General features: G+C 42.7%; 1 protein-coding gene across 1 annotated transcript in view; it reads right to left on the bottom strand.

Annotated features, from left to right (window-relative positions):
• Window positions 1-27,279, bottom strand: part of TBL3 (transducin beta like 3) — an 825,158-nt gene that overhangs the window by 533,263 nt on the left and 264,616 nt on the right. The gene's annotated exons all lie outside the window — the stretch shown is intronic.

Genomic DNA, 27,279 nt, shown 5'->3' with positions numbered 1-27,279 from the left:
TAAAAATAATGGGGGAGAGGAGGCAATGACTCAAAGTTTGGGAAAAACATTAAATATCCGGTAAATTTACTTACAAAGTAGGCAGAACAACCAGTTTTGTATCAACATACATTTTCTCAACATTAAGTATGAAATTCTGCCTGGCATTATTGACAAGACTCTAATACTGCACAATTTACAAGAAAATCAAAATATTTACATGAGATGGAGCAAAAATGTGATAAAATAAGAGATATTATGCAAAGTCATGGATAGTTAAGAGGGGTGATGAGGAAAAATACAGGTAAATGTAATTTTTGTTTATTGTAAACTATGTCTCAGAAAATTAGTATCTCATGCTGGTGCTATGAACAGATAAATCCCAATTTCCTAGCATATGCCACACGTCATTTTGTGCGCGCACGCGCACACACACACACACACACTACAAAACCTCACTTTACAAGTTATAATACATCCACTCAAACCCATAGGCACTGCACAACACGCACACATACACAACAAATGGTTACTTGGGGTAAACAGTCCCTACCTGACCCAAAGACTGGGGTGATATGCTCTTCCACACCTCTTTAACTTTATTTACTATTATTTTATTGTACTGTGAAGGTGGAATAAAACTTCCTTTTCTTCCTAAACTAGGAATTTTGGCAAAAACATCAACATGATTAGCCAGATTTAATGTTTTTTAACAACTCTTTGTCCAGCGCTGCCACATGCATCATAATTACAACTTCCTGGGACTTGCCCTCTCTCTTACAAGGTTAAAGGTCTTCCTTTGTTTACTGGACTTAACATGGTTTCTTTAATGAGGAGTGATTCCTACTTCACTTTGACAAGGACTACAGAAACAAAGAACATATTCACGTTGTAATTCTGTTTAACCTTCATATGGACATCTAGGGTCATCAGTCTACAGTATGGGACTATACTTCTAATTATCGCTTCTGCAGGACATCTTGTTGACACAGGAGCAGTTTTCACATCTAGAACACTATCAGCTCAGATATGACTGGCAGTCCAGATGCTTGAAGGCCAGTAAAGGAAGATGCTAGAAAGCCAGCAAAGGAAGACGACTAGAAGTGCAGAGTCAAGTGGTCTTCTGTCATGAGAAGCAGATGTTTGTCATGCTAGGTGAAGTAAATGCATGGCCTGACAACCTTCTAGTGAAGCCAGTCTTGTAGAAGGCAAGTGAAATTTGGGCTGGTACTGATGGGATATTTATGGCATCTCAACACACTGCACAGGGCAGGTGAGATGACATTAAATGACGGGGTAAAGTAAAAAGGCACCCCTCAATGATAAAATGCCTTGTAAAACCTGATGCTGTGTTCCTGCTCTTGGTGGGAATTTAATGGGCAATATGAGTAACCAGGCCCTTCAATGTGTAGTGGGTGCTGCTATAAATGCCATATACACATACAAAACGAAGAATATGTTGTACAATATTTTAGTAGTGGTAGGCATTCTAGTTTCCAACCATGGCAGTTTATTAATGGTGCCATGCATGTCAAATCGCTGTGACAGAGTCCTTCACCAAACAATTCTTTTTTTTTTCAAAACAGGTTTATTGTTTTAACATACAAACAATTTTATACAAGTAATTAAAAATAGATATGATTATAACATTCAACAAAACAACTAAAGTATTTACAAAGACATCCACTACAATCAGATCAATTAAACTAAAATACCATGCTATTGAAATTAGGATTTTTTTAACAAATTTTGTAAATTATCCCATACAATATAATAAGATGTTTTTCTAGCTGTTCTTGACCTAATTGTGTTTATTTCAATATGGCACACTATATTCATAACATTTTTAAATTCATTGAACGAAGGAGGTGTATCTGAAATCCAATTTCTGGTTATTATTTTCCTAGCCACTGCTAGAATAGACCATAACAAGGGAAGCTTAACCTTTTTAACTCTTTCAGGTACAGGTGTGTTGAATAATATAAGAGATTTAGAAATAATGAAATTATCTGTAAAAAGAGCCTGCAAAAATTCATTAATTGACTTCCAGTATTCTTTCAATTTTATACAGTCATAAAACATATGAGCCCAGCCAGCATTAATTTCTACATTACATCTCTTACATACATTATCTTTATTATTTATTTTATTCATCATCAAAGGTGTATAAAAAGATCTATGTAAAAATTTCCATGTATAAAGTCTCCAGACAATGGAAGACGTAATTCTATAGGCAGATTCCAATATATATTGTTTATCTTGTTGATTTGGTGGGTCCCCATTAATAGAAGTGAAATAAGTCCAGTATGTATCTACACTGTAAAAAGTTTCTTGTCTGATAATTTTTTCACGAAACAATTCTGACATCAGCCTAAATGGTCAATATAACTGGAACTTGGGCTTATTTCTGGCAACTAAGCAAAGAAGCTGCATTTAGTGGGGGACATGACGAAGTGGAAGTCTGTGCTTCCCTCCAAGTTTTTCTTCAGTAAAATGAACAATCCGGAAAGTTTTTTTTTTAGAAGTTGATGTGACCCATTGAAATTGTTATTCTTCTTTCTGGTGGTGGTACTTTCCATGGCCTACAAGTTCTCTAAACATACAGTAGACTCTCTCTTACCTGATCTCGCTGGGACCGGACCTTAGGCTGGATAAATGAATGGCTGGTTAATCAGTAAAAGCATACAAAATAATATTTATAGGTTATAAATCAGCTAGAATAACAGGAATTGTGTCAGTATGCATTTTTCTAATGAATATAAAGTCTAAAACTCAAATGTCTGTCATTATTTAGCCTAGAGGAGGCAGATGTGTTGTTCTTATCTGTTGTCTACAGCAGAAATTTGTTGGCTGGTTAAAGACAGGCTGGATAAGGAGTCTACTGTACTTTTAAGACTCCAGTTTCTGCTATTACTATGTCACACAAAAATAGGGATTCTTTGGGATCAGCAGTTATGGCATGGGATTTTGTTCCTTTCAATATGGATTCATTTGACAAAGTAATTTGACATGCTCATCTTGGAAATATAAAAAAAATGAACCACTCTCATATAGAACACATGGCTAGTCATGACTAAAGTGAGGAACATAAAAGAAGCCATTATAACGCACTTGTACCGGCTTACTGAGGTATCTACAGAAGTGGCCTCCTTGAAAAAGAAGCTTGACTTTACAGGTTCATAGGTAAAGTACTAGGCTAGCTTCCCTTGTGGGCCATTTAAAGGGTCTTTAAAGAAACCTGGATGGAATACCAAGTGGTTAAACCAACGGACAGTGAGGACTACAATAGGATGAAAAGCATATGATTAATCAGTATCCCAGAAAATGAAAAATAAGAGTAACCTTTTGCTATCTATCTATATGCATGTGCATGTATATTTATATAGTTAAATGTGTGTGTGTGTGTGTGTGTGTGTGTGTGTGTGTGTGTGTGTGTGTGTGTGTGTGTGTGTGTGTACATATATACACATATATACACACATACATATATATATATATATATATATTTATATTAAGCATTGTACTTCAGATGAGGTGCCTATTGGGAAACACAAAGATCTAAGTGCATCAACTACTTAGCCGCCAACCCTTTATAACAATTAAGCAGCTTTAAAAACCAGCCTGATGAGCTAATATTTTGAATATATTGTTCCCACTAATAAAACTTAAGGTATGCCTTCTTCTGCCCTCTGGATACGTAGAGAAACCTCCAGCAGTTGGGTCCCTGAGAAGTTTCTTATGATTAGGGTTACTATGATGAGTTTCCTGGAGGACTAGCATGCTTTACATTTGAAAGCCTACTGGCATTCCAATATAAAAGAATAAATGTCTCCATCTAATAATAATAATAATAATAAAAAGGGGGGGGCAACTAACATACAGGCTTTGATGCTGCCAAGACCCACATCATAGAAGCATTTCACGAATTATTTGAAGCATTGAGTAAAAATCAAAAATAAAGTAAGAAAAAAAAAGCTTACAACAGTTGCAGTAATATTTAGATACAAAGGTAAGAGAGATTTCAGGCTGTGTAAGCAGTGGGTATGCCAGCCCATTAATAAACTTTGGCTTAAGCAAGCAATACCAGTTTGAATCCTATTATTTTTTAATAAGAATGCAAGGGTCTATATTACATCGTCGACCTCTTAGGAAGTCGAACGCCTAAATGTCGACAAATTAAAGTCGCGAATGGCTGTATCCACACAGGGAAACAATACCGTTGGCCAAAGTGAAAAAAAATGTAAACAGAAATCAAGTGGGGGGCTGTGCTCCCCCCCCCCAAGTAAATATACCAACTCCGCAATTGCTCTACGTTGTAAACAGGGCAAAATCCACATAACGGCCAAATGACTTATTTCCCTGTGTGGAAACAGCTGTTCACGATTTTAAGTTGATGTTTGTGTCAACGTTTAGGCGTTCGACAACCTAAGCAGAGGACTATTTAATATAGACCCGAATACAAAGTGGTCTTTGCCATGGACCTTACATAAGAAATTATGACAGCAGTCTATTTTTGTAATTTGGATGCTGATATCTTTCTTGTAAAACTAGATCTGATGTTGTTAATCTTCTTTCCATTCATCACTGATGGGTTCGGTACCGAGTTGGCCTTTTACCAAGCTTGCGCCAGCCAAAACCTCTGAGCTAAGCTTCTAACCAGAATGCCCTTCCCCTGGTTACCTCAGATCTCATTTGCCTTGTAGCCATAAAGCCATGTTTCAGCCGAGCTCTCAGCTAAGTGGAAACTAATTTGATATTTTGTGTGGAAAACATATTGTTATTTCTTCATTTAGTGAACAAATAGTCTTTCTAGTGTTTTTTCTACAATTAGTCCTTGATCTTTTCTTCCTTGCTCTACCCGTTGGTAAACCTTTACCGTTGTTGGTACGGCCTTCTCTCCTTACCCTTGTGGTATTCCTTCAATACCATAGCCGGTACTTCTCTTTTCTTTCCTAGCCTGTTAGTGTTTTTTCAGTAGAACGTTTCTGTGTTTATATATATATATATATCTATATATAACTATATATAATCGATATAGCTATACGACTGTGTGATTTTTTTAAACTGCGTTTGACTTACTAGAATAGGCTTGCTACATTTTGTCCGTGTTTGCCTGTGTTGTCTCTGTCAAAATGACAGATAAGAAAGGTACTTCAGGGTTTAAGCATTGCACTTCATGTAATGGCAAGTTACCGAATAGGGATTCTCATGATGATTGTGCAATATTGTTTGGGGGTGCCCCATCTTTCGTGCAACCTCCCTGTGACATTTGTCAGAGTTTGTCAATGCACTCTGAATAAGATCAAGAATAAACTGATACTGAAAGGGTTACTTAAGTCTCCCTTTTCAGAGGCCGTTTCTGCGATGGAGGTCTCAACCCCTCCTACAAAAGACAAAAAGAGGTCCCACTCGGTTCCCTCCTCACCCTCGGGTGATCAGGGTAAGCCTGTGAAATCAAAGGTCCCCAAGTTGTCCTCTGAGCATAAATCTGCCTCTGCGGCTCCATCCTTGGCTCCGAGCATTTCAAAACCTACGATACCAGTGCCAGCTTCGGCACCAATCCTGCCTCCGGCAACGACTATAGACCTCACTACGCCTACTACGACTTCAGCACCTGTGGCCACTATGGCTCAGGGCACACCTTTGATGCCTTCTTCTGTTATGATATTGGAACCTACCGCTTCGGCTCCGAATGCACCTTCAGCACCGAGCGCTTTTTCGACCAAGTTGGACTTGACCCCATTAATCCTGGTCTCAAAACTTGAGACATTGGTGCTGGCAGACCTTGCACCACGGACCAGATACTCTCTTTCTGTAGATCCGTTCTGGGGCCAGATCTATAGCCCGTTCATTGATCAACCTGACTCCCTGTCCGGAGTATCCACTAGATCCATCAGGAGCCTGCCAGAACTCGATGTGGTGCGTCGTGTGGACCAGCTGTTGGCAGCCAGGGGGATACCCACACTTTCTAAGACCCGTCCGCCTGCAGGACTTGGGTTGGTTTCTCCACGGACTCCTTCTTACGCTGCTCCTTCGACCATTCCAGTTCCGAAGCTTTCTGCTCCGACGTCCTTCTCTGAACCCACCACCTCAGCACCTTTAGTGATTTCCCTCAGGCTCCGGGTTTGGCCCTTTGGTCTTTTGTTCCTGAAGAACCAATCCTTCCTCAATTTGGGGATTGGGGGGGTGGGCACCTCAGCTCGGGGCACGGTTCTGTGTGCATCTTCGGTTCTGGCCTCTGTGCTGGTAGCCACATCTGCACCAATCCTGCTTGAGGCTCCATCCTTGGCGGCGGGTTCATCGGTGTGGGGTGTGACCCCGGTCCCGAGGTAGCCTTTCTCGGCTCTGGGCTCCCATCCCTCTTTGGGCGGACCTGCTTTCCACGCGATGGAGAGGGCTTTCCACGCGATGGAGAGGGCTTTCGCTTCTGGAAGCACTCCCTTGATGTCAGAATCCCAGTTTTTGCCCCCGAGCTACAGCTGCCACAGACCACGTCGAGGGGCACCGGGCAGAGAAGCCACAGGACACCCCTGTTCAGGGTACCTGCTCTTCAGAGTCCTCCTCAGAGACCCCCACTGAGGAGCCCCCTCGAAAGAAGACGTGCAAGATGAAGCACATGGACTCGCCCGAGGAGTGTTTAATGGAAGATACGGATTACGATGGTGAAGGGTCCCACGGTCACCTTCTGATGATGTTTTCCTTGAAATGCTGAAATAGAGAGGTGACTGGAAGCCCTCCAATCCTTCGTCTGAGGAGTCCGTGTTCCTGCAGGCTTTTTGAGCCCGGCCATCTATCTCAAAGGTGACCCCGCCTGCGGACGAGCTCGTCCAGCTCATTGTGCAGTGCGCTTGGAAGAACCCTGATTCCACTGAGGTGATCCGTCAGAGACCTGACAAAATTCTTTCCCTGCCCGAGGAGAACCTGCATTGGGACAAAGGGTTTCAGTCGATGCTATGGTGGTGGCGGCCACGAAAAAGAACTTGGCTGAGGAGAGTCCTGCTGTCCTCCCACCCAACAGAGTCCTAGGTGGTGGACAGACTTGGGAATAGAGTTTATGCATCAGTGACCTTTGCCATACTGTCTCTGAACTACTTGGCTCATTTTATGAGGCTTCAGAGGGACTTGATCTCCGAACTCTCTGGGACACTCAGGTGTCTGACAAGGTCAGGGACAAAGTGGCCTCACAGCTCGCAAAGTACAGTTTTGTACCTACCATAAATGTAGATGTCCGAACTGGATAGCATCTGCAGTCATAACAAGTGGGTTGTCCTGTCGCCAGCAGCCTGCAGTCGGCCAAGATTCGGTCCGCTTCGGCTGATGTCGCTCCACCCGACGTCATCTCTGTTGGTCTGGATTCGGGTAAAAGCATCAGCCGACGCCATTTTCCTCAGTGTTTCTTGCCCCAGATGCCAGTAGCCCTCTTGCAGGCTAAAATTTGAATAGATGCCAATGTTTCCAAATAGATAGAGGTAAACACAAAAATAAGCATATATGTACATATATACAAACAAATACACCATAAAGACTCCCCCAACAGCTAGCTATTAGGAGGGTAAACACCCTAGGAGTACCACAGAGGGAAGGCGGAGTCCTGACTGCAGATGCTATCCAGTTCGGACATCTACATTTATGGTAGGTACAAACTGTACTGTACTATGTCCTTCATGGATGCATCTGCAGTCATAACAAGTGGGTAGAATACCATAGCCAACTAGGGAGGAGGATAAAAGTAGATTATGGTGTGTTTAGGATCCCTTGCAGTACAGCAGTGGCAAATCCTGCCGGGATCTGGAATATAGAGGCAAATTATAATGCTTGGCAAATGTATGCACGGAGGTCCAAGTAGCCGCCTCAATAATGTCTTTGGTTGCCACCCTCGAAGAAGGCTGTGGTAGTGGCTGCTGCCCTTGTAGAATGAGGTCTTATGTTCTGTGGAATTGGTTTTCCATGGAAGGAGTAACAGTATCGTATGCAATTTCCTATCCATTTGGAGATTGTCTGTTTGGAAATAGCTTTTCCTTCCCTTCCTGTTGCATAGGCTACAAAAGTTGGTCAGTCTTTCTGCTCTATTTTTTGTTCTGTCCAAGTAGTAGCGTAAAGCTGTCTTATCCAAGGTATGCAGTATTCTTTCCTCTGTTTTGTGGGTTGGGAAAGAAGGTAGGTAGGTGGATTGCCTGGTTTAAAGATACTCTGGATACCACCTTGGGCATAAATGTAGGATTAGTCCTCATGGACACTCTATCTTGGTGGAAGATTAGAAGGGTTGCACTGCCATTAAGGCCTGTAGTTCTGAAACCCTCCTTGCTGAAGTAATTGCCAGTGGGAAAGCAGTTTTCCATGACAGGTGTTGTAGGTCTGCTGTTGCTGCTGGTTCAAAGGGTGATAGTGTCAACTTTTCTAGCACAAAGTTTAAATCCCAAGCTGGTAATGGTGGTTTCCTTGGAGGTTTTACATTCTTGATTCCTCTGAGGAACTGCCTGAGCAAAGGGTGCGAAAAAACAGGTGGATCAAAGCTGTATTCTGCTGAAATAGCTGATGCATGTATCTTGATGGAGGAGTAGGACAGGCCTGAATGAAGAAGTTCGGCCAGATACTCCAGAATGTTAGGCATATCTATGTTTGACACATCTTTCCTCTTTTTCCACTCCAAATGACAAACCTTTTCCATTTTCCAGCATAGTTCCTTCTTGTTGAAGGTCTGCGTGCTTCAAGAATAATGTCTTTAACTCTTTGGGAAAGTTCTGGATTAGCTGCTGCTATGTGATGTTCCATGCAGTCAGTTGCAGCGTTTTTAGGTTTGGAGGTATGATGCTGTAGTTGTTCTGAGTTAACATCAAAGGCATCAGGGGTATTGGCCACATATTGTTCCGAGACATGCTCTTCAGTAGTGGGTACCAGTGTTGTCTTGGCCAGTTTGGAGCTATCAGGATTATCCTTGGACATTCTTCCTGATTTTTAGTAGTACCTTGTGTATCAAAGGAAGAGGTGGGAATGCATATGCTGTTAGGCCTTTCCAGTTGAAGGAGAGTGAGTCCACTTTCCATGCTAGTGGGTGGAATGTCCTTGTGCAGAATTTTTGAGCTGGTGATTGAGAGGTGATGAATAGGTCTATCTGTGGCATTCCCATTTCTTTGAGATGGTCTTGAAGATGTCCGGGTGCAGCTTCCATTCGTGGGCATCCGAAGTGGTTCTGCTTAACATGTCTGCTAGAGTATTGTCTTTCCCCGGTACAAATATTGCCTGTAACTGAATGTTGTAGCTGAGTGCCAGGGTCCACAGCTCCAAGGTCATTCTGCATAGGGGTATGAATGAGTGCCTCCCTGTTTGTTGATGTACCACATGACTGTGGTGTTGTCTGTCCTTATCATCAACTGGCCCTCTTTGAGGAATGGTTTGAACTTTGGATTGCCAGTTTTACTGCCAGCATTTCTTTTAGATTGATGTGTAGGTGAAGTTGATCCTGTGTCCACAATCCTTGCACGCATTTGTCCAGCATGTGGGCCCCCATCCTAGGTCTGAAGCGCCTGTTGTGATGGTCTGGCTTGGTTGACATCTGCGAAAGGGTAGGCCTGGTTTGACTGGCATGCCTGAGCCCACCATAGGAACTCCTGTTTTAAGCATGGAATTAGTGGGATTTCTGTTTCTAGACTGTGTCTGTGTTGGGACCATAAATTATTTAGGTACCACTGTAGTTTCCTCATATGTAGTCTGGCAAATGGGACCAAGATTATGCATGATGCCATGAAGCCCAAGGCCTGCAGAACTTTTCTTGCTGTTAACTTGTTCAGTTTTGTTAGTGCCAAGAAGTAAAGAGGAAGTTCTTTTGTGTTTCTGTAGCCAGGAATGCCATTTGTTGTACTGTGTCCAATTCCGCCCAAGAATGTCCTTGTTTGGGATGGTATCAGCCTTGACTTTTGTAAATTGACTGTGTATCCCAGTCCTTGTAGCAAGTAAATGACCCTTTGTAAATCTGTTGTCAGCTTGCTTTTGTTGTCCCTTGTAGTAGGCAGTCGTCCAGGTATGGGTAAATTTGAATTCCCTGTAGTCTGCAATGGGCGATTACTGATGCCAGGCATTTTGTGAATACTCTGGGCAGTAGATAAGCCAAAGGGCAATGCTGAGAATTGATAGTGCTCTGATCCTGCAAGAAATCTGAGGTATCTTCTGCAGATTGGTCGAATGGGGACGTGCAGGTATGCCTCCTTGAGATCTAGAGTTACCAGCCAAGACTCCTTGCCCAGCATGGGAAGAAGTTGCTGTAGGGTCAGCATTTTGAATTTTGGGACAATGATGTATGTATTTAAGGTGGACAGGTCGAGAATTGGTCTCCAACTTTTTTCCTTTCTTGGAACTAGGAATAGTCTGAATAGAACCCTTTCCTTGTTCTGCTGTTGGCACTCTTTCCACAGCTCTCATGTTTGCTAACTCCATTATCTGGCGTAGAGCCTCTGTTTTTGATTTGGAGGTAGATTTGGCATTCCTCTTTGACTGGTAAAGTGTGGAAGTGAAACCGTAACCTTGATCTATGGTTTGTAAATCCACTTGTCTTTTGTTATGTAGTGCCAGTTCTTTGAAAATAAGGTTAACTTTCCGCCTAGAGGAGCTGCTATTTGTTCCCTGGTAGGCGGAGTTAGGATTAAGTCACTGTGGTTGTGCTGATGTAGTGGCAGTGGCTGTGTCTGTGCTTCTGTTGTTACCTTGCCACTGTCGCCCCTCTGTAGGCCCCTCCTCTGGATTGGTTTCTGCCTCTGGAACGCCTATTCCTGCCCTTTGAAATTTTGTGAGTCAGGAAAGGACCAATTTTGGCAGGCCAGTTCCTGCTAAACCTTGGGGTTGAACCTGCAAGAAATCTTTGACAGTTTGAACAGATTTTGCCTTTTCTTCCATTTTCTTCATGACCTGCTGGGCAGGTGTACCAAACAAACTTGTCTTGTCCATAGGAGCATCTAGCAACTTAGCTTTAACATGATCCGTAAAGCTTGTTCCTTTAGCCATGCATGCCTTCTTATCACTGTGCCTGTCATGGCTGATCTAAATGAAGCCTCCAGTGCATCATAGCCACATTTTAAGGAATGGTTGCTAACTTGTTGTATGTTATTTACCATCTCTAATACATATTTCTTATCAAGAGATTCATCAGTGGTTAGTTCTTTAGTTAACTGTTCAAGCATAAACTCTTGGTATTGTATCATGTGAAACTGTCAGTTTAAAGCTCTAGCTGAGAGAGTAGCTAAAGTGTAGACCTTTACCCCATCTGTCTAATGACCTTGCTTCCCTTTCAGAAGGAATAGGGTTTTTAGCTGTGGTCGCGGCTACTGCCTTGGGACCCTGGGATATAGTTTCTGGGTCTGCAAGAGGGCCTTGTAAAGGTGGTGATGAGTATCTGGCACCCTGTAAAATCTGTCTGGTTTGGCAGGGGCTGGGGGTAAAGAATCTGGAGCAGAGCAAACATCATTGAAAGCATCATCCACCACAGAGAGAACAGGAGGTATAGCCAAGGGCCTGGGCTGTGGGGGGTGCAGAAAGGTCCTAAGCCTTTTTCTGGAGTCTGAAAAATCCTGTTGCTGCCACTGGAACTGTTCTCGCATGGCATGCAAGGTTTCCCCAAAGGAGAATTCTTCTGGTGGGGAAGCAGCTGGAATGGATTCTTCAGCATCAGAATCTTCAAAATTGGAGAAGGGAGCCTCTGGCTGGTCAGGTATGTCTGATTCATCAGCAGAATCATCAGAAGACAATGGCTCAGGGGGCTCTGCCCTAGGTCTCTTCTCTGGGGGCTGAGAGGCCCTGTCTGGGTGAGATTGAGATCCTCTAATTAAAGAAATTAAATCTTCTGCCAAAGAAAGCATTTGAGAACTAGAAGAGGGCCTGGATGTGGGGGGTTTAACAGGCACTGATTTAGTAGTCTTGGCTGCTTTAGCCCTGGCGAAGGCCTTAATGGACATGGCTGCTGGAGGCCTAGCAGCACCACGCGCTGGGGTAGAGACATCCAAGGATGGTGTCTGATAAGTCAACCACCGTAGTGGGTACAATTTCTGAGGTCGATTCAAGAGTTGTAGCAGGGGCCTCAGTTGTAAGAATAGGTTCAGCTGTACTTTGATCAGTTTTCGGTTTCGGCGAAACCGACACTCGCGATTTGCTTTACCGTGTTTACGGCCGAAACCGCGGACCGCGAGTGTCGGTCTTTATCTTTGCGTTTTTTGGTAGATTGGGTAGTCGGAGGATCCGACGGCATAATGTATGCAAAATCAGTACCGAAAACTGTTCTGCAAACTCCGACCGACGCCTAAGCCGCTCGGTTGAAAGAGGCACAGGCCGAACAGGCTGCTACGTCGTGGGCTGGGCCTAAACAAGGCAGACAGTAAGAGTGGAAATCTTTATGAGGTATTTGTTTCCCACAGGTTAAACAATTGTTAACTTTTTCTGACATCGGCTGAGGCAAGAAAGAGTCCCCAACGGGGTACTTAGCTTTAGAAGTCTTCGAAGTAGTATTCGGTAGAAGTAATCTCTGGATCCGACCGACCGGCACTTGCGAACAGCTTCTGCTTCGGACGCCGCGTGGCAAGAAAGACTGAGGAAAATGGCGTCGGCTGATGCTTTTATACCCGAAGACCAACAGAGATGACGTCGGGTGGAGTGCGACATCAGCCGAAGCCGGACCCGGACTTTGGAATCCGGCCGACTGCAGGGCTGCCTGACGACAGGACAACCCACTTGTTATGACTGCAGATGCATCCATGAAGGACATCCCTGGAATCGATCTCCAACTCGTCCATGAGGTTGCTATCACATACAACTGAAGGGGCGGCTAGAGCAGTGGGTTCAGGCATTGTCATGAGGCTTCATGCATGGATGCACATTTGTGACCTTGCGGTCCCCCTTCAAGTCTTCCTGTTTGAATGCTCCTGTCGGAGCATCGTCCCTTTTTGGTTCCAAGGTGAAGGACACGCCAGCCAGGTCCGAGCAAGATGGCAAGACCCTGTCTGCCATAGGCCTACAGTTTTCCAGTCCTCAGTGTTCCTTCTCCAGAAATCCGAGGAGTGGGAAAATGTGGCAGAAAAATTCTCAGGGTCCTTTCCGTGCCACACATGGTGATGATACCCCCAGGGGCAGACGGGGGGGTAACAATTCCGGAAGACGCCCCACAGAGGCAGAGGGGGTCCTTGTAACCAAGGCTCCAGGGACTCCTACTCTGGACAGCCTTACCAGAGCTCCTGAGAAGAAGCCCGATTGCTTACCTCTGGAAGCAGTCGGGGGTCATTTTTCTCTGCACTAAGCTACCTGGCAATCTATTACCATCGATCGGTGGGTGCAGAGTATAATCACTAAAGGTTACACCATCCCCCTTTCTTGTCAACCAAACCTCCCAAAAAAGCTTCCCAACATTCCACTCAGTCAAAGGGAAAAGCAGCTTTAGAGATAATACAGCGGTCTCAAAAGAGTCATCCAACCAGTCCCACCAGACCAAAGCAGATCCAGATTCTACTCAAGATACTTTTTGGTGCCAAAAAAGACAGGGGACTGGAGACCCATTTTGGATCTCAGCAGCTTGAACAAGTCTGTCACCCAAACCAAATTCCAGATGGTCACGGTTCAGTCCATTCTCCCTTTTTTAAGGGAAGGCAATTGGATGTGCTCGATATATCTCCAGAATGCGTGTTACCACAACAAAATGGAGAAATGCTCCAGGAGTCTGCTTCACTTTCGGCTAGGGGCCAGTCACTATCAGTTTCGTGCCCTGCCGTTCAGTCTCTCTTCAGCCCCCAGAGTGTTCATGAAGTGCATGGCAGTGGTCACAGCTGATTTGAGACTACAAGGATTCCGAGAGTTTCCAGATTTGGACGACTGGCTCCTCACCGCCCCCACCAAGCGCCTTCTGGTATGAGCACTGCATTATTCACTCTCTCTGGCAAAAATTTTGGGAATAACAATACATTGGGAGAAAACAAACCTTACTCCTACACAACAAATAGAATTAATCGGAGCAGTTTTCAATACCCCGTCCTGTCTAGTGTCACTCCCAATCCAGGACTCTAGCGACTGAGGCTCCAGCTCTGGGTGATACTCTATCAAACAAAAGTTTCAGCAAGGGAGGTTCTTCAGGCCCTAGGATCCATTGCAGTTTCAATTCCTATAGTGCCCCTAGTGAAGCTATACATGCGAATCCTGCCATGGCTCCTTCCTTCTCAGTGGTTCCTGAATTATCATCCCCCCTCGCCCTCAGTTACCAGATTCAGATAACCAACTCCTACAAGCAGGACCTTCTTTGGTGGATGAGGCCAGATGCAGGACTTTGGAGTCACCCATTCCAATCCCCTCAGCCCAGGGCCATTGTGACCAAGGCTGCTTCCCTGATCGGGTGGGGGCCATTTCCAGGGAAAGACTGTCCAAGGCACATGGTTCACCTTAGAGGCCAACCTGCATATCAACGTTCTAGAACTGAGAGTGGTGCTTTTAGCGTTGAAGGCGTTTCATCCGGTTCTCCCTTCTTGGACAATTGCAGTTCAGTCAGACTATGCCAGTGGGCTGGTATATCAACAAGCAAAGAGGAACCAAGTCCTACCCCCTGTGTCGAGAGGCCATGAGAATTTGGCAGTGGGCGATAGCTTCCAACCACTTTCTGACAGCAATGCATATCCCGGGGAGCTCCAACGTAATTGCGGACAAACTGAGCAGATGCATCCTCCTGCCTCAGGAGTGGTCCCTCAACCCCAAGGTGGCAACAGAAATCTTCAGCCACTGGGGCCAACCTTGCTGTGATCCTTTCGCCTCTCCATCGAACAACAAGTGCAGCAGCTGTTTCATCCGGTTTCCCCCATAGGGAGAGTCCCCGAAGGATGCTTTGATCCACGATTGGCCCACGGGACTTCTTTATGCTTATCCTCCCATTCCCCTGATTCCAAAATTCCTGAGGAAAGCTCTTCGGTTGAGATGCAAGGTGATCCTCATAGCCCCGTTCTGGCTTCGACAAGTTTGGTTCCCCTTCATTCGGCCTCACCTAGTATGCCCGCCGTGGATTATGGACCCTCTTCCAAATTTGATTACTCACCCCCAAGGGTTGAGCCACTCGTATCTGTCCAGACTCAAGCTAACGGCTAGGTTTCTCCACTTCCGTTAGTTGCCAGGCAAGCTAATCTCACCTCACCAGTTTGGAACATCATTCTGGCCTCTCATAAACAATCCACCAGAAGACTTTAATCAGGATAAACAGAAAAGGTTCTCCACCTGGTCAAAGGATAACATGCTATACCCGTATTCGGCTCCGGTGACTGCAGTGCTACAATACAAAAGTTCTTTGATGATGGCGCTTCTGCCTCTACCATACAAGTACACCTAGTGGCGATTTCTAATTTCCAGAATGGTCTAGACAGCATCCGTCTCATCTCCTTACATCTATGTAAAGCTTTCCTCAAGGGAGCTTCTGAATTCAGGCTTCCGTTTAGGCAGCCTGTAGATCCATAGAACCTCACTTTAGTCCTTCAGTCCTTGACTCATCCCCCTTTGAGCCCGCAGCGAAGTGTAACCTAAGGTTCTTGTCCTGGAAATCCTTGTTGTTTGTAGTTATCACATCAGCCAGGCCGTTTTGGAGCTGCGGGCATTGTGCATCAAAAGGCCCTATCTGGTTTTCCATAAAGACAGAGTATCGCTCCGAACGAACCCATCCTTCCTGCCCAAAGTTGTTTCTGATTTTTCCATTAACCAGACCATTGACCTACCAGTGTTCTTTCCAAACTTTTCCAATAAAAGGAGAGTACTGGCTACATTCCTTAGATGTACATAGGCAACTGAGTTTCTACCTAGACAGGACCAAGCCTGTCTGTAAGTCTGAACAGCTTTTCATTTCCTTTTCTGGGCCTAGAATGGGAAGCCCTGTTTCCAAAGTTACATTATCGAAATGGCGAAGAGACTGCATACGTTTTATCTATTATCTCACAAAAGAACCTATGCCTACGGTTAAAGTCCATTCCACAAGATCTATGGCAACATCTATAGATTTCCATTCCAGTGCTTCCATGGATGACATTTGCACAGCAGCCACTTGGGCTAAACCTCATATCTTTATCAACCATTACAAATTGGATTTGGTTTCCAGAGGGAGATCTGCCTTCGGCTCAATGGTACTCAGGAATGTTCTTCCATGGACCTCAATGTAGCTTGGAATTCTGTCCCATCAGTGATGAATGGAAAGCAGATTAGCAACATCAGATAAAGAAGTTATGTCTTACCATAATGTTCCATCTGTGTTGTTCATCTTCTTTCATTCATCACATCCCACCCTCCTTCCCCCACCAAAGGCTCATGGGGGTTGCTTTGGGTCCAAGTGGTGTCCTAGGGTAGCTGCGCAGAAGTGGCCTAGGCTTTACTTCTCTAGCAAACTTGATCTGAGGTAACAGGGAGAAGGGCATTCTGGGTAGAAGCTTAGCTCGAAAGTTTTTGGCTGGCGCGAGCTTGGTAAAATGCCGACTCTGTTCCGAGGGCTCAGAATCGAACCCATCAGTGATGAATGAAAGAAGATCAACAACACAGATGGAACATTATGGTAAGACAACTTCTTTTTTTCCCATTTTTTTCCTTTGTGCTTCCTTAAGAAACGTGTGCGCTACCCTTAAGATCGGAAAACTACATTTCTTAGTACTAGGTTGTGTTTTATTTATACATATATATATATATATATATATATATATAGTTTACCTACAAATAGTCGCACAATGTATGTGCGAACAACAAATGTCCGAACAGTAATAACTACACACACAAAAAAACGACGTACAACTCCACTAACACACACTATCGAACTGACCTGCACAACACATCCAGCACCTAAACGCACCAGAATTCCCTACCGCTCTGGACCCATGAACAAGTGCCACCATGGGTTCCATGGGGGGGTGCAGGTCCAGTATTTGGTTGGGTGGCATCGGATTTTGACGTGTCAACTGCCGACTGTCAGAATAGCCGAAGTTTCATCCCACGATGTTATTTCTCGCTATTCCGAACATTCAACATGTTTGTGTTTGTTTTTGTCAAGGTAAACCTATATATGTGTGTGTATGCATTTATTAAGCATCTGAAGCATCCTCAAAAAGTGACAAAGGAATGGGGGTCTTTTCAGGAGGGTTTAGTACATTAGGGGAGAATAGAACAGTCTTTTTCTTGCTCATTAGGTTGGGTTGCTTTCCATCTCTCTGTCTAGATGTTTCTCTCCTAGGTTTCAATCCACAGAGGCAATACATAAATTATATTTATATACATGAAATGCAATATAATCAAAAATCAGTAGTTGCAAGCAAATATACCATAGAAGGATAACCCCATCAGGTTGTATGAAGAGGGGTTAGGCCCTAGGCCTTTACCAAGAGGGGAAGGAGGGAGGGAAACCTGTACTGCAGCTGTATTAGCACTCGAACATCTACATTTATGGTAGGTACAAAACTGTACTATGTTCATCGTGCATACAGCTGCAGTAATCACATATGGGTAGAATCCCAAAGCTACGCACAGGGTGGTAGGCACTAGGTGGAACTGGGATGAGCCAGAATGCCCTGCAACACAGCAGTGGCAAAGCCTGCTCTAGTTTTGGAATATAAAGGCAGGTAAGTAGTGTTTTGTGAAGGTATGCACAGAACTCCAAGTGGCTGCCTCCAAAATATCTTTGGTAGGAACTCCTCGGAGGAAGGCTGTAGAGGTAGCTGTGGCCCTGGTGGAGTGGGATCTGATGCCTGTAGGGACAGATTTTCCATGATAGGAGTAACAAAACCGTATGCAGTGGCCTATCCATTTTGAAATTGTCTGTTTGGTAACTGGCTTCCCTTGAGCTCCTACAGCATAGGACACAAAGAGTTGCTCTGATTTCCTGAAGGGCTTTGTTCTGTCCAAATAATAACGTAGCTGTCTATGGATGTCTAAGGAGTGTAGGAGCCTTTCCCCTTTGTTTTGAGGATTGGGGTAAAAGGTAGGTAAGTGTATGGCTTTTTTTTAAAGCTACCCTGGATACCACTTTAGGCATAAATGACGGGTTGGTTCGAAGGGAAACCCTATCCTGATGGAAGATGAGAAAGGGCTGCACAGCCATGAGGGCTTGTAGTCTCATACTACGAGCTGAGGTAATGGCCAGAAGGAAAGCTGTTTTCCAGGACAAGTATTGTAAATCTGCTGAGGCAGCTGGTTCAAAGGGAGGCAATTTTAATTTTTCTAGAATGTAATTAAGATCCCAGGCTGGTATAGGTTGCTTCCATGGTGGTCTTATATTCTTAGCCCCTCTGAGGAACTGTCTTAAGAGTGGGTGAGAGAATAAGGGTGGATCCGTGTTGAATTCTGCAGAAATGGCTGAGGCATGGATTTTTATGGAGGAAAATGAAAGTCCAGTGTTCAGCAGCTCAGCTAGATACTGTAATACCTGAGGCAAACTCGTTTTTTTAGGGTCCTGGCCTTTTTTCTCATTCCAAGAGCAAAACCGTTTCCATTTTGCGGAGTAAGCCTTTCTAGTAGATGGCCTTCTGGCCTCCAAAATGACATCCTGCACCTCTTTGGGGAGTAGAGTCTGTTGTGGTGTTAAGGAATTTTCCATGCAGCGAGATTGAGTGTTTTCAGCTGACTGTGAAGAGTTTTGTAGCTGTGCTGAGTCAGCAGAAGAGGCATTAGAGGTAGGGGCCAGGGAGGAGTATATGTTAGGCTCCTCAGTAGTGGGTACCAGTGTTGTCTTGGCCAGTCTGGAGCAATTAGTATCATCTTCGGTCTGTCTGCTCTTGCTTTCAAGAGCACCTTTGGCAGAAGAGGCAGAGGTGGGAAAGCGTAAACGGTCCATGCTGTCCAACTGAATGAAAGGGCGTCCACTCTCTAGGCCTTTGGATGAAAGGCCCTTGAACAAAACTTTTCCAATTGATGATTCCTGTGGGAGGCAAAGAGATCTATGTCTGGCCTCCCCCACTCTTGGATTATCTTTGTAAACACTAGAGGATGCAACTTCTATTTGTGTGGATCTGTCATATTTCTGCTTAGATTGCCTGCCAGCGTGTTTTCCAAGCCTGGCAAGTACTGTGCTTGAAGTTCGATTTGCCATTCCAGAGCCAAGTTCCAAAGTGTCATGGCTAGTCTGCACAGGGGGTATGAATGTGTTCCTCCTTGTTTGTTTATGTACCACATTACTGTGGTGTTGTCTGTTCTTATCAATAATTGTCCTGGATGCAGGAGGTCCTTGGATGCTGTAATTACATTTATCACTGCTAGCATTTCTTTTTGATTGATGTGAAGGTGCTTTTCCTTTCGGGACCATTTGCCCTGAATGCACCTGTCTGTCATGTGCACCCCCCCAGGCGTAGTCTGAGGCGTCTGTTGTGATGACTTGATTTGCTTGAGGCTTGCAGAATGGAAGACCTGTGTTTGTTTGACATGCTTGGGCCCACCATAGAAATTCCTTTTGCAAACATAGGATTATTGGTATTATTGTTTCCAAACTGTGGCTGTGTTGAGACCATAGGTTTTTTAGGTACCATTGACGTTTCCTCATATGCAACTTTGCACATGGGATTAAAAGAATGCAAGATGCCATGAAGCCCAGAGCCTGCAGGATTTTCCTTGCAGTAAGCCTGGTACAATTTGCTAGTGTTTTGAAGTACTGAGTTAGTTGCCCCTGTTTTTCTGGCGTAAGATAGGCCATCTGGGTGCTTGTGTCCAAGTTGGCACCCAGGAAAGTTATTTTCTGAGATGGTGTTAGCCTGGATTTCTCTTTGTTGATTGTGTATCCCAGAGAATTCAGTAACCGTGTTGCATAAGCCAGATGTTCCAGAAGTATGTGCTTGCTGTCCGCTTGGATCAGGCAGTCGTCCAAATAAGGGTAAATTTGTATCCCTTGAAGTCTGCAGTAGGCAATTACTGATGCCAGGCATTTCGTGAATACTCTGGGCGCAGTAGATAAGCCAAAGGGCACTGCAGAGAATTGATAGTGTATTGAATCTGCAAGAAATCTGAGGTATCTTCTGCAGCTTTGTCTGATTGGGACATGCAGGTATGCCTCTTTGAGGTCCAATGTTACCAGCCAAAACTCCTTGCCCAGCATGGGAAGAAGCTGCTGTAATGTGAGCATCTTGAATTTTGGTACGAGTAAGAATGTGTTCAGGATGGATAAGTCCAAAATGGGTCTCCAGTTGGTTCCTTTCCTTGGTACCAGAAATAGCCTGGAATAAAAACCTTGACCCTGTTCGTGAGTAGGTACCTCTTGAATAGCTTTCATGTCTATGAGCTTTGAAATTTGTAGTTGTGCCTCTGCCCTTTGATTGTGTGGCAGGATTGGCATGCCTCTCATTTTTGGGAGAGTGTGAAAATGAAATCTGTAGCCTCTGTCTATAACATCCAGGATCCATTTGTCTGTTGTGACAATATGCCAATTTCTTGTAAATAATGCCAGCTTTCCTCCCAAGGGTGCTGCCAGCTGGTATTTGCTTGGCATGGAAAGGAGGAAGTCATTGGGTTTGTTTCCTGTATTGTTGTGCACTGTCTTTGCCACCTTTTGGTGCTGGAGATTGCCATTGCCTGCCTCTATATGATCCTTGTGATTGCCCTCTGCCCCTTGTGCGTCTGTATCTACCTCTTTGGGGCTTGTCCGTGGCTGGAAAGGACCAGTTTTTGGAAGGCCAATTTCTGCTAAAACGTGGTGGTTGAACCTGTAGAAAAGCTTTGACTGTTTGCATAGATTTGGCTTTTTCTTCCATTTTCCGTAGTATCTCCTCAGCATTAGTACCAAATAGCACATCCTTTTGTAAAGGAGCATCTAATAGTTTAGCTTTCACATGATCAGGCAAGATTTGTTCCCTAAGCCATGCATGTCTGCGAATGACTGATCCTGTAACAGCAGCTCTACTTGTGGCCTCTAGGGCATCATAGCCACATTGTAAAGTGTGTTTACCCACTTGCTCTGCACTATGCATCATATCCTGCAACTCCTTCAAATCTGGTTGTTCAGGTTGAGACATTTTATTTTTTAATTGTGATAACAGAAACTGCTGATATTTAAGCATATGAAACTGACAATTTAAGGCCCTCATAGCTAGGGTGGCCGAAGTATATACCTTTTTCCCCCACCTTTCTAAGGATCTTGACTCTCTTTCTGAAGGAAGTGGATTCTTAGCAGTAGAGGCCTTCATTCCCTTGGAGCCTTGAGAAATGGTTTCAGGGTCAGCATTATGGCTTTTGTAAAGAAATTGGTGAGAGTTAGGAACCCTGTAGTACCTATCAGGCTTGACTGGGGCAGGAGGCAATGAAGCCGGATTAAGGCAAGCCTCCAAGTAAACATCATCAAGTACGTCCAAGACAGGAGGGATCGCCAGAGGTCTGTGTTGAGGTAACAAAAGAAATTCCCTAAGTCTTTTCTTGGAATCAGAAAAGTCTTGGCCTTCCCAATGGAAGTGCTCCCTCAAGGTGTGCAAGGTTTCCCCAAAAGAAAAATCCTCAGGAGGAGATACTGAAGGAATGGACTGTTCTGCGTCCGAGTCTTCAAATGGGGAGTAAGAGTGTTCCTCTACATCATAATGTTCTGAAAAAATGGAGCCCTGATCAGAAGAAGGGGAATCCTCCTCCACTCTGGGTCTCTTGTCTGGAGGGGGTTGGGAACCCCTGATAAGAGTAATTAAATCTTCAGCCATTTTAAGCATCTGCTTTTTAGGCATGGAGCCTGGGGATGGGCCCTGTGCAACAGGCCTCTTGGGATGCCTGGCTGATTTGGACTTAGTAAAGGCCTTTATGGAAAAGGAAGATGAAGGTCTAAAGACACCATGGGTGGAAGTGGACCTGTCCACATTAGTAGGCTCAACGCTCACAGTGGCTTCAGTGGTTGTAGTCTGGGTCTGGGTCGAGGAACCTGCGGTCTCGGTTACAGAAGACCACCAAAGACGTGTCGTCGGTAGTCAGGGACTGCATAGGCGTCTCGCTGAGAACCGGACCACGTGTAGCCGGTTTTGGCGTGGTGTCGGTGGGGACCGCGGACCTCGAGTGTCGGTCCTTGTCCTTGCGTTTTTTGGTCAAAACGGTAGTCGGAGTCTCCGACGACATTTTATAATCAAAGGCTGTACCAAAAAAGTGTTGGGCGAACTCCGCCCGACGCTTAATAGTGCGTTTATTGAAAGTCGCGCAAAAGTGACAGCCCGAGACGTCGTGGTCTGGGCCTAAACAAGTTATGCAAAGGGAATGGAAATCCTTATGCGGTATTTGCTTCCCACAAGAAATACAATTGTTAACTTTTTCTGACATCGGTCTGAGGCAAGAAAAGTTTCCCCAACGGGGTACTTAGCTTTAATGAAGACTTCGGTTTCCAATTTTTCATAAATTCAAGAGCTGGCCGACCGGCACTTGCAAACTGCTTCTGCTTCGGGCACCGCGCAGCAAAAAAGACTGAAGAAAATGGCGTCGGCTGTGTCTTGTATACCCCTGCCTCACTGACGTCAGGAAAGAAAGCGACAACAACCGACGCCGGACCTAGACTTTGGAATTCGGCCGACCGAGGGACCGCCTGACGGCAGAGAACCCATATGTGATTACTGCAGCTGTATGCACGATGAACATCAGTCTTTTTCTTGCTCATTAGGTTGGGTTGCTTTCCATCTCTCTGTCTACATGTTTCTCTCCTAGGTTTCAATCCACAGGTTATCATAGATGGAATATGCTTCAATAACTTTAGATGACCACGCTCCTATAATACTTGTGATGCTTACAGTGTGACAGAACACCCTGGAGAGTCACTGGAAGCTTCATATTTATTTTTGTAAGGGAAATCAATTCCAGCTGGTTATGACAAAAGTTTTTTTTTTCTCCTTGGGCTAGTCTAACTGACCACTCACCTTTTTGCATTTCACAGCAATGGGAAGGAAATATTTAAGGGGAATTTGGCATTAATGTTAAATGACTTCACCGGAAAGGAGGTTAAGCAGACTCCGTATCAGAGTCATGTGACACTACTCCCACATGGAGTTAGTTTAGCTCTACACAAACAACTTAAAGCAATGCTAAGGATTGAGGATACAGATAACATTAACACTACTCTTAAATATACCATTATTAGACTATAAAACAGATCAGGTGAAGACAGCCTCAAATCTTAACACATTTGACACTTCACCTTCTTCATTAAAATTCTTGGTTGTTAGAGAAATGGCTACTAGATTTGTTACTAGGATCTTTGTTCACCAACTAATATATACCCCTTGGAGGCATTAGGCTCTTTTGTCACATACTATAGTATAGCAATAATGAGTTTAACATACAATCAGCGGTGCCGCGTTTTCAGAGATGGTATAATAATCTTTATAGCCCAGATGAAGATGCTGATATTTCTCAACTGGATACATCACAGGGAGACTCTTAGTACAGATGTTATGACTCAAGAAGTTAAGTGTGCTTATAAGAAACAATCAAAAAGGTACAATCCCCCCATCCCTAGTTCCGATGGGCTCTCTCCTAAAATATATGCCTGGACCTCAAGAACTTTTTTGCTAACTTCGCTAAGCTAATAAGTTATGTTCTTTCTATAGCGGACCTTTATCATCCTTAGTGTAAAGCTACTATTTCAGTTTCAAGCAAGGTATATTCCCAGTTGTTCTAACTCTGATAACCTGTTTAAGATGATACTTTTAGTGGATGCTGCACATATGTGTAATATCCCTCTACATATATCTGTTTGTTTGCATACATTAGGAACTTCTTTTTCAATAATGCATTCATTAACAAAGTGTACTCAGGGTTTAAGGCCAACATCAAACTCGGTTTTAGCTCTTGCAAAGCTTTCAGCTGCTTAGGGGGAGCTATACAGGGCTTAGGACTGCCCCCTCCTTTACATGTTATTTACTTTTAGCATTGTGCTGTACAATTAACGACCTCCGCTACAGACTGTTATTGGTCTGGCTCACATGAGTATAAACTTTCCCTTAATGCAGAAGATTACTGCTACAGTTATAACCAGGCCTGAAAGAAGTTAATCTTTGGCTCTCAACACTCTTCAAAAATGCGGTGACATCTCAAGTTATAAAACCAATGTCTCTAAAAGTAAAGTGCCCAGAATTAATTTTCTTCCCTCACTACAAACAGTACAACAGCTCTTTCTTTTTTCCAACAACTTTTTAATTGATTTTACAACCAAAAATTAACAATCAAAACAATTAAAACATGAAAACAACACAATAATCAAATACTTACAACTAAATACAGTCATCCATGACAAAATTCAGTGTGAATTATAAACACCATTAATATTTATCTAATAAAACTTGCAGTTTCTGGCAGGCTAACCTTTTATGAGTTATATTAGATGTTCTGATAAGATTGGTTTGCATTTCTTTTTTACATATACACTTAACTAATCTTATAAAATCAGTAAATAAGAGTTCTTGCTTATTCTTCCAATGTAATGTTATTTTTATAACAATGGCCAGAACTGACCAAAGAGGTATCTGATGTCTAGGGATTGCATTTGGAATAGGAACATTAAATAATAGCAAGGAATCAGTAGTTTGACAATTATCTGACCACAAAGACCTTACAAAATATCTAAAATCATTCCAAAACTGTAAAAGAACTCTACACTCGAAAAACATATCAACCCAGTTAGCCTCCAAAGTTTCACCACATCTCCAACATTTCATTTCATTACACTCAGAAATAATAGCAATTTTATAAGGAGAAAACAACTTCTACAAAGAAATTTCCAAGTAAACAACTTCAAGTAAACATAAGATGTGGCGCTATTCACAGACTTTAATAAAAGTTTCCTATTATATGCTGACAGGGGTTCTTTATTAACCTTTGTAGAATAATACCAAAGGCTAAATCAAAAGATAAAAATGTATCATGTAGGATTTTATATATGAGAGAGAGATGACATTTATGTTCAATGTCCATCGAGTTGCTGCACATAAAGAGTTGTAACAATCTTGGTAAGGAGTCTGTTTCTGAATTTATTGATATTCTCACTTTGCTTTCAATTAACTGTTGTAAAGATTGTAAGGATAATGAATTGTCTTGTTTAACACTGTATCCAGCTAAATTAAAATTTGGTGACTGAATTTTATTATTCAGAAACTGATACCAAAATGTTAAGTTAGTGTCTTTGAGATTTAACATTTTACTAATATTGAAAGACTCTAAACAGTCTGGAGTGTAAGCAGTGGGAAATGTAAGAAAAATAATTGTTTAACACTGTAATTACTTTCTACTATACTTTTAAAGCTACTGAAGATTTGATTCATACCATAGGTGAAATGGTTACATTTCTTATTATATATACAGTAGTCATGTCGTACCCAGTACACTTTACTAATGCTTAACGAGGAGTTTGTGTTTAAAAACTACTGCTAGAAATTATATGGATTTCATATGTAACTGTTTCCAGCTTGATTCATTTGGTTCTAATAGCCAACTTATGCAAACGTTTAGGATTTACAGAAAAGGACTGTAACTTTAATCTTTCCAGATTTATTGCAACTTTGTGATTTAATATTTCTAAGTATTTTTGGTTTAAATTTGATAATTCTGCATGTACAGCCCTGTCACTGGGTTTTAATTTTGATTTTAATTGAACTATTTTAGTTTGCAAACCTAATAATTCCCTATCCCATTTTTTTTCTTTTTAAAAGATATCAATTCTTTATTCCACCATATAGGTAAGCTTTTAAAGCCTCAGATAATATGGTGTTCATTACCTCGCCTTTGTTATTAACCTCCACAAATATATTTATTTCATTTAAAATCCAGTCTTTAAACCCTTTAATTTTAATGATATAAGCCTGGATTCTCTGCCAAAATATTAAATCATCATTACTCACACTAAGATTAAAAGTAATTATGATCAGAAAGTAGACATGACATTCTTAAAACTTCATGTATTTTGGAATAAGATCTATTCAAAATGAAGGCCTTATATATGTTTGTTTGGGTTCCAAATCTGAAGGAATAATGAGTGTAATTAAGTGAGCTTGCCCATTTTAGATCATACATATCTCCAAGATTCACTGAAGAAATAAAATGATTCAGTTTTTTTGGATTGTGTTATTATTTAAAAATTATTAACTCTGGAAGTATCCCTGACTGCTAATAAACAATTAAAATCCTCAGCTAAAATAATTTTGCCCCTAGAGTGTAATGCAAAAGTATCAAGATATTTATTCACAAATTTAGCTCCCAATCCGGGTATCCAATAGGAATTAACCAAAGTATAATATTTCTTATTAATTTCTAGTACTACCAAACACAACATTCCATCTTTATCTGAAAAGGTACTTAGAATTTTAGGCATATTAGGGGAATTTTTCCACCGTATAAGAGTACCTCTTCTTTTATTTTTGTAGCAGAAGTTAATGAGGATTGTATAACTATTAGAGGATAATTTATCTAAATCGTTTTTCAATAAGTGAGTCTCTTGCAGAAAGATTATATGTGATTTGTGCATTTTAATAAAACAGCTCTCCTTTCTAGATTTATACAATCAAATGGTTTATTCGCGCATTTGTTTCTCTGACTCCCTCACTCCTTCCATTCTACTGACCTATAAATTTTTAAAGTCTGCCTGTTTTTGACTGATGGAAAGGAACTGGCCTTGATATGTAGCAATGGGTGCTGGCTATTTCCTAGATAACACTGCCTTTAGTGTTATATGCTGCACAGAGAATCCCACTTCCAAGGACAAGTTTTTTTCTTGAGATTATAAAGTTTGCATTCAATTTTTTGTGGTGAGAGCCAGCATACAATTAGATGGGAGATACTAACTTTGCAGATTTTGAAATATAGGTCAAAGCAGCAAAGATGAAATCCTTCACTCAATTACTTTCTGAGGACCATAACTCCCACTCCACAGAAATGATGACATTTAAAATTGGTGACCTACACAGATTATTTGCTTTAATCTGAGTTCTTCGGGTAGGCACTGGCTCCTTTCTGACTACAGATATTTTGTCCACTTCTAGGCTGTTCTTTGAGAAGACAAATTCCTTTAATTGACAGGAGTGGATGCCCATATTGCAGGTCCTATGGTGGTGCTTTTTCATCAGCTTTGTAGGACTTAAAAGATGCACTAGGTTGCTATATTGGGATCAATTATTGGATAATAGCAGAATCCTAGAATGGTGCAAGTTTACCACAACCTATGAAGATGCATTGCTACTCATAACAGTCAAAGACAGATTTTTGCGGAATGTCCAGATTTTTGCCTTATATTTCTGGTCCATTTCTCATAAAATTGTGGTTTTCTGTTAAATTAGTGGCAAATCATTAAAGATTGAAGTTAGAATATGACAGACATTTGAGTTTCAGACTTTATACCATTCA

Source organism: Protopterus annectens, chromosome 12.part0 (genome assembly GCF_019279795.1).
Source record: "Protopterus annectens isolate FY-2018-M chromosome 12.part0, PAN1.0, whole genome shotgun sequence".
Lineage (NCBI taxonomy): Eukaryota > Metazoa > Chordata > Ceratodontiformes > Protopteridae > Protopterus > Protopterus annectens.
Note: the sequence above shows the minus strand (reverse complement) of the source record. Positions and strands in the feature narration are given on the sequence as shown.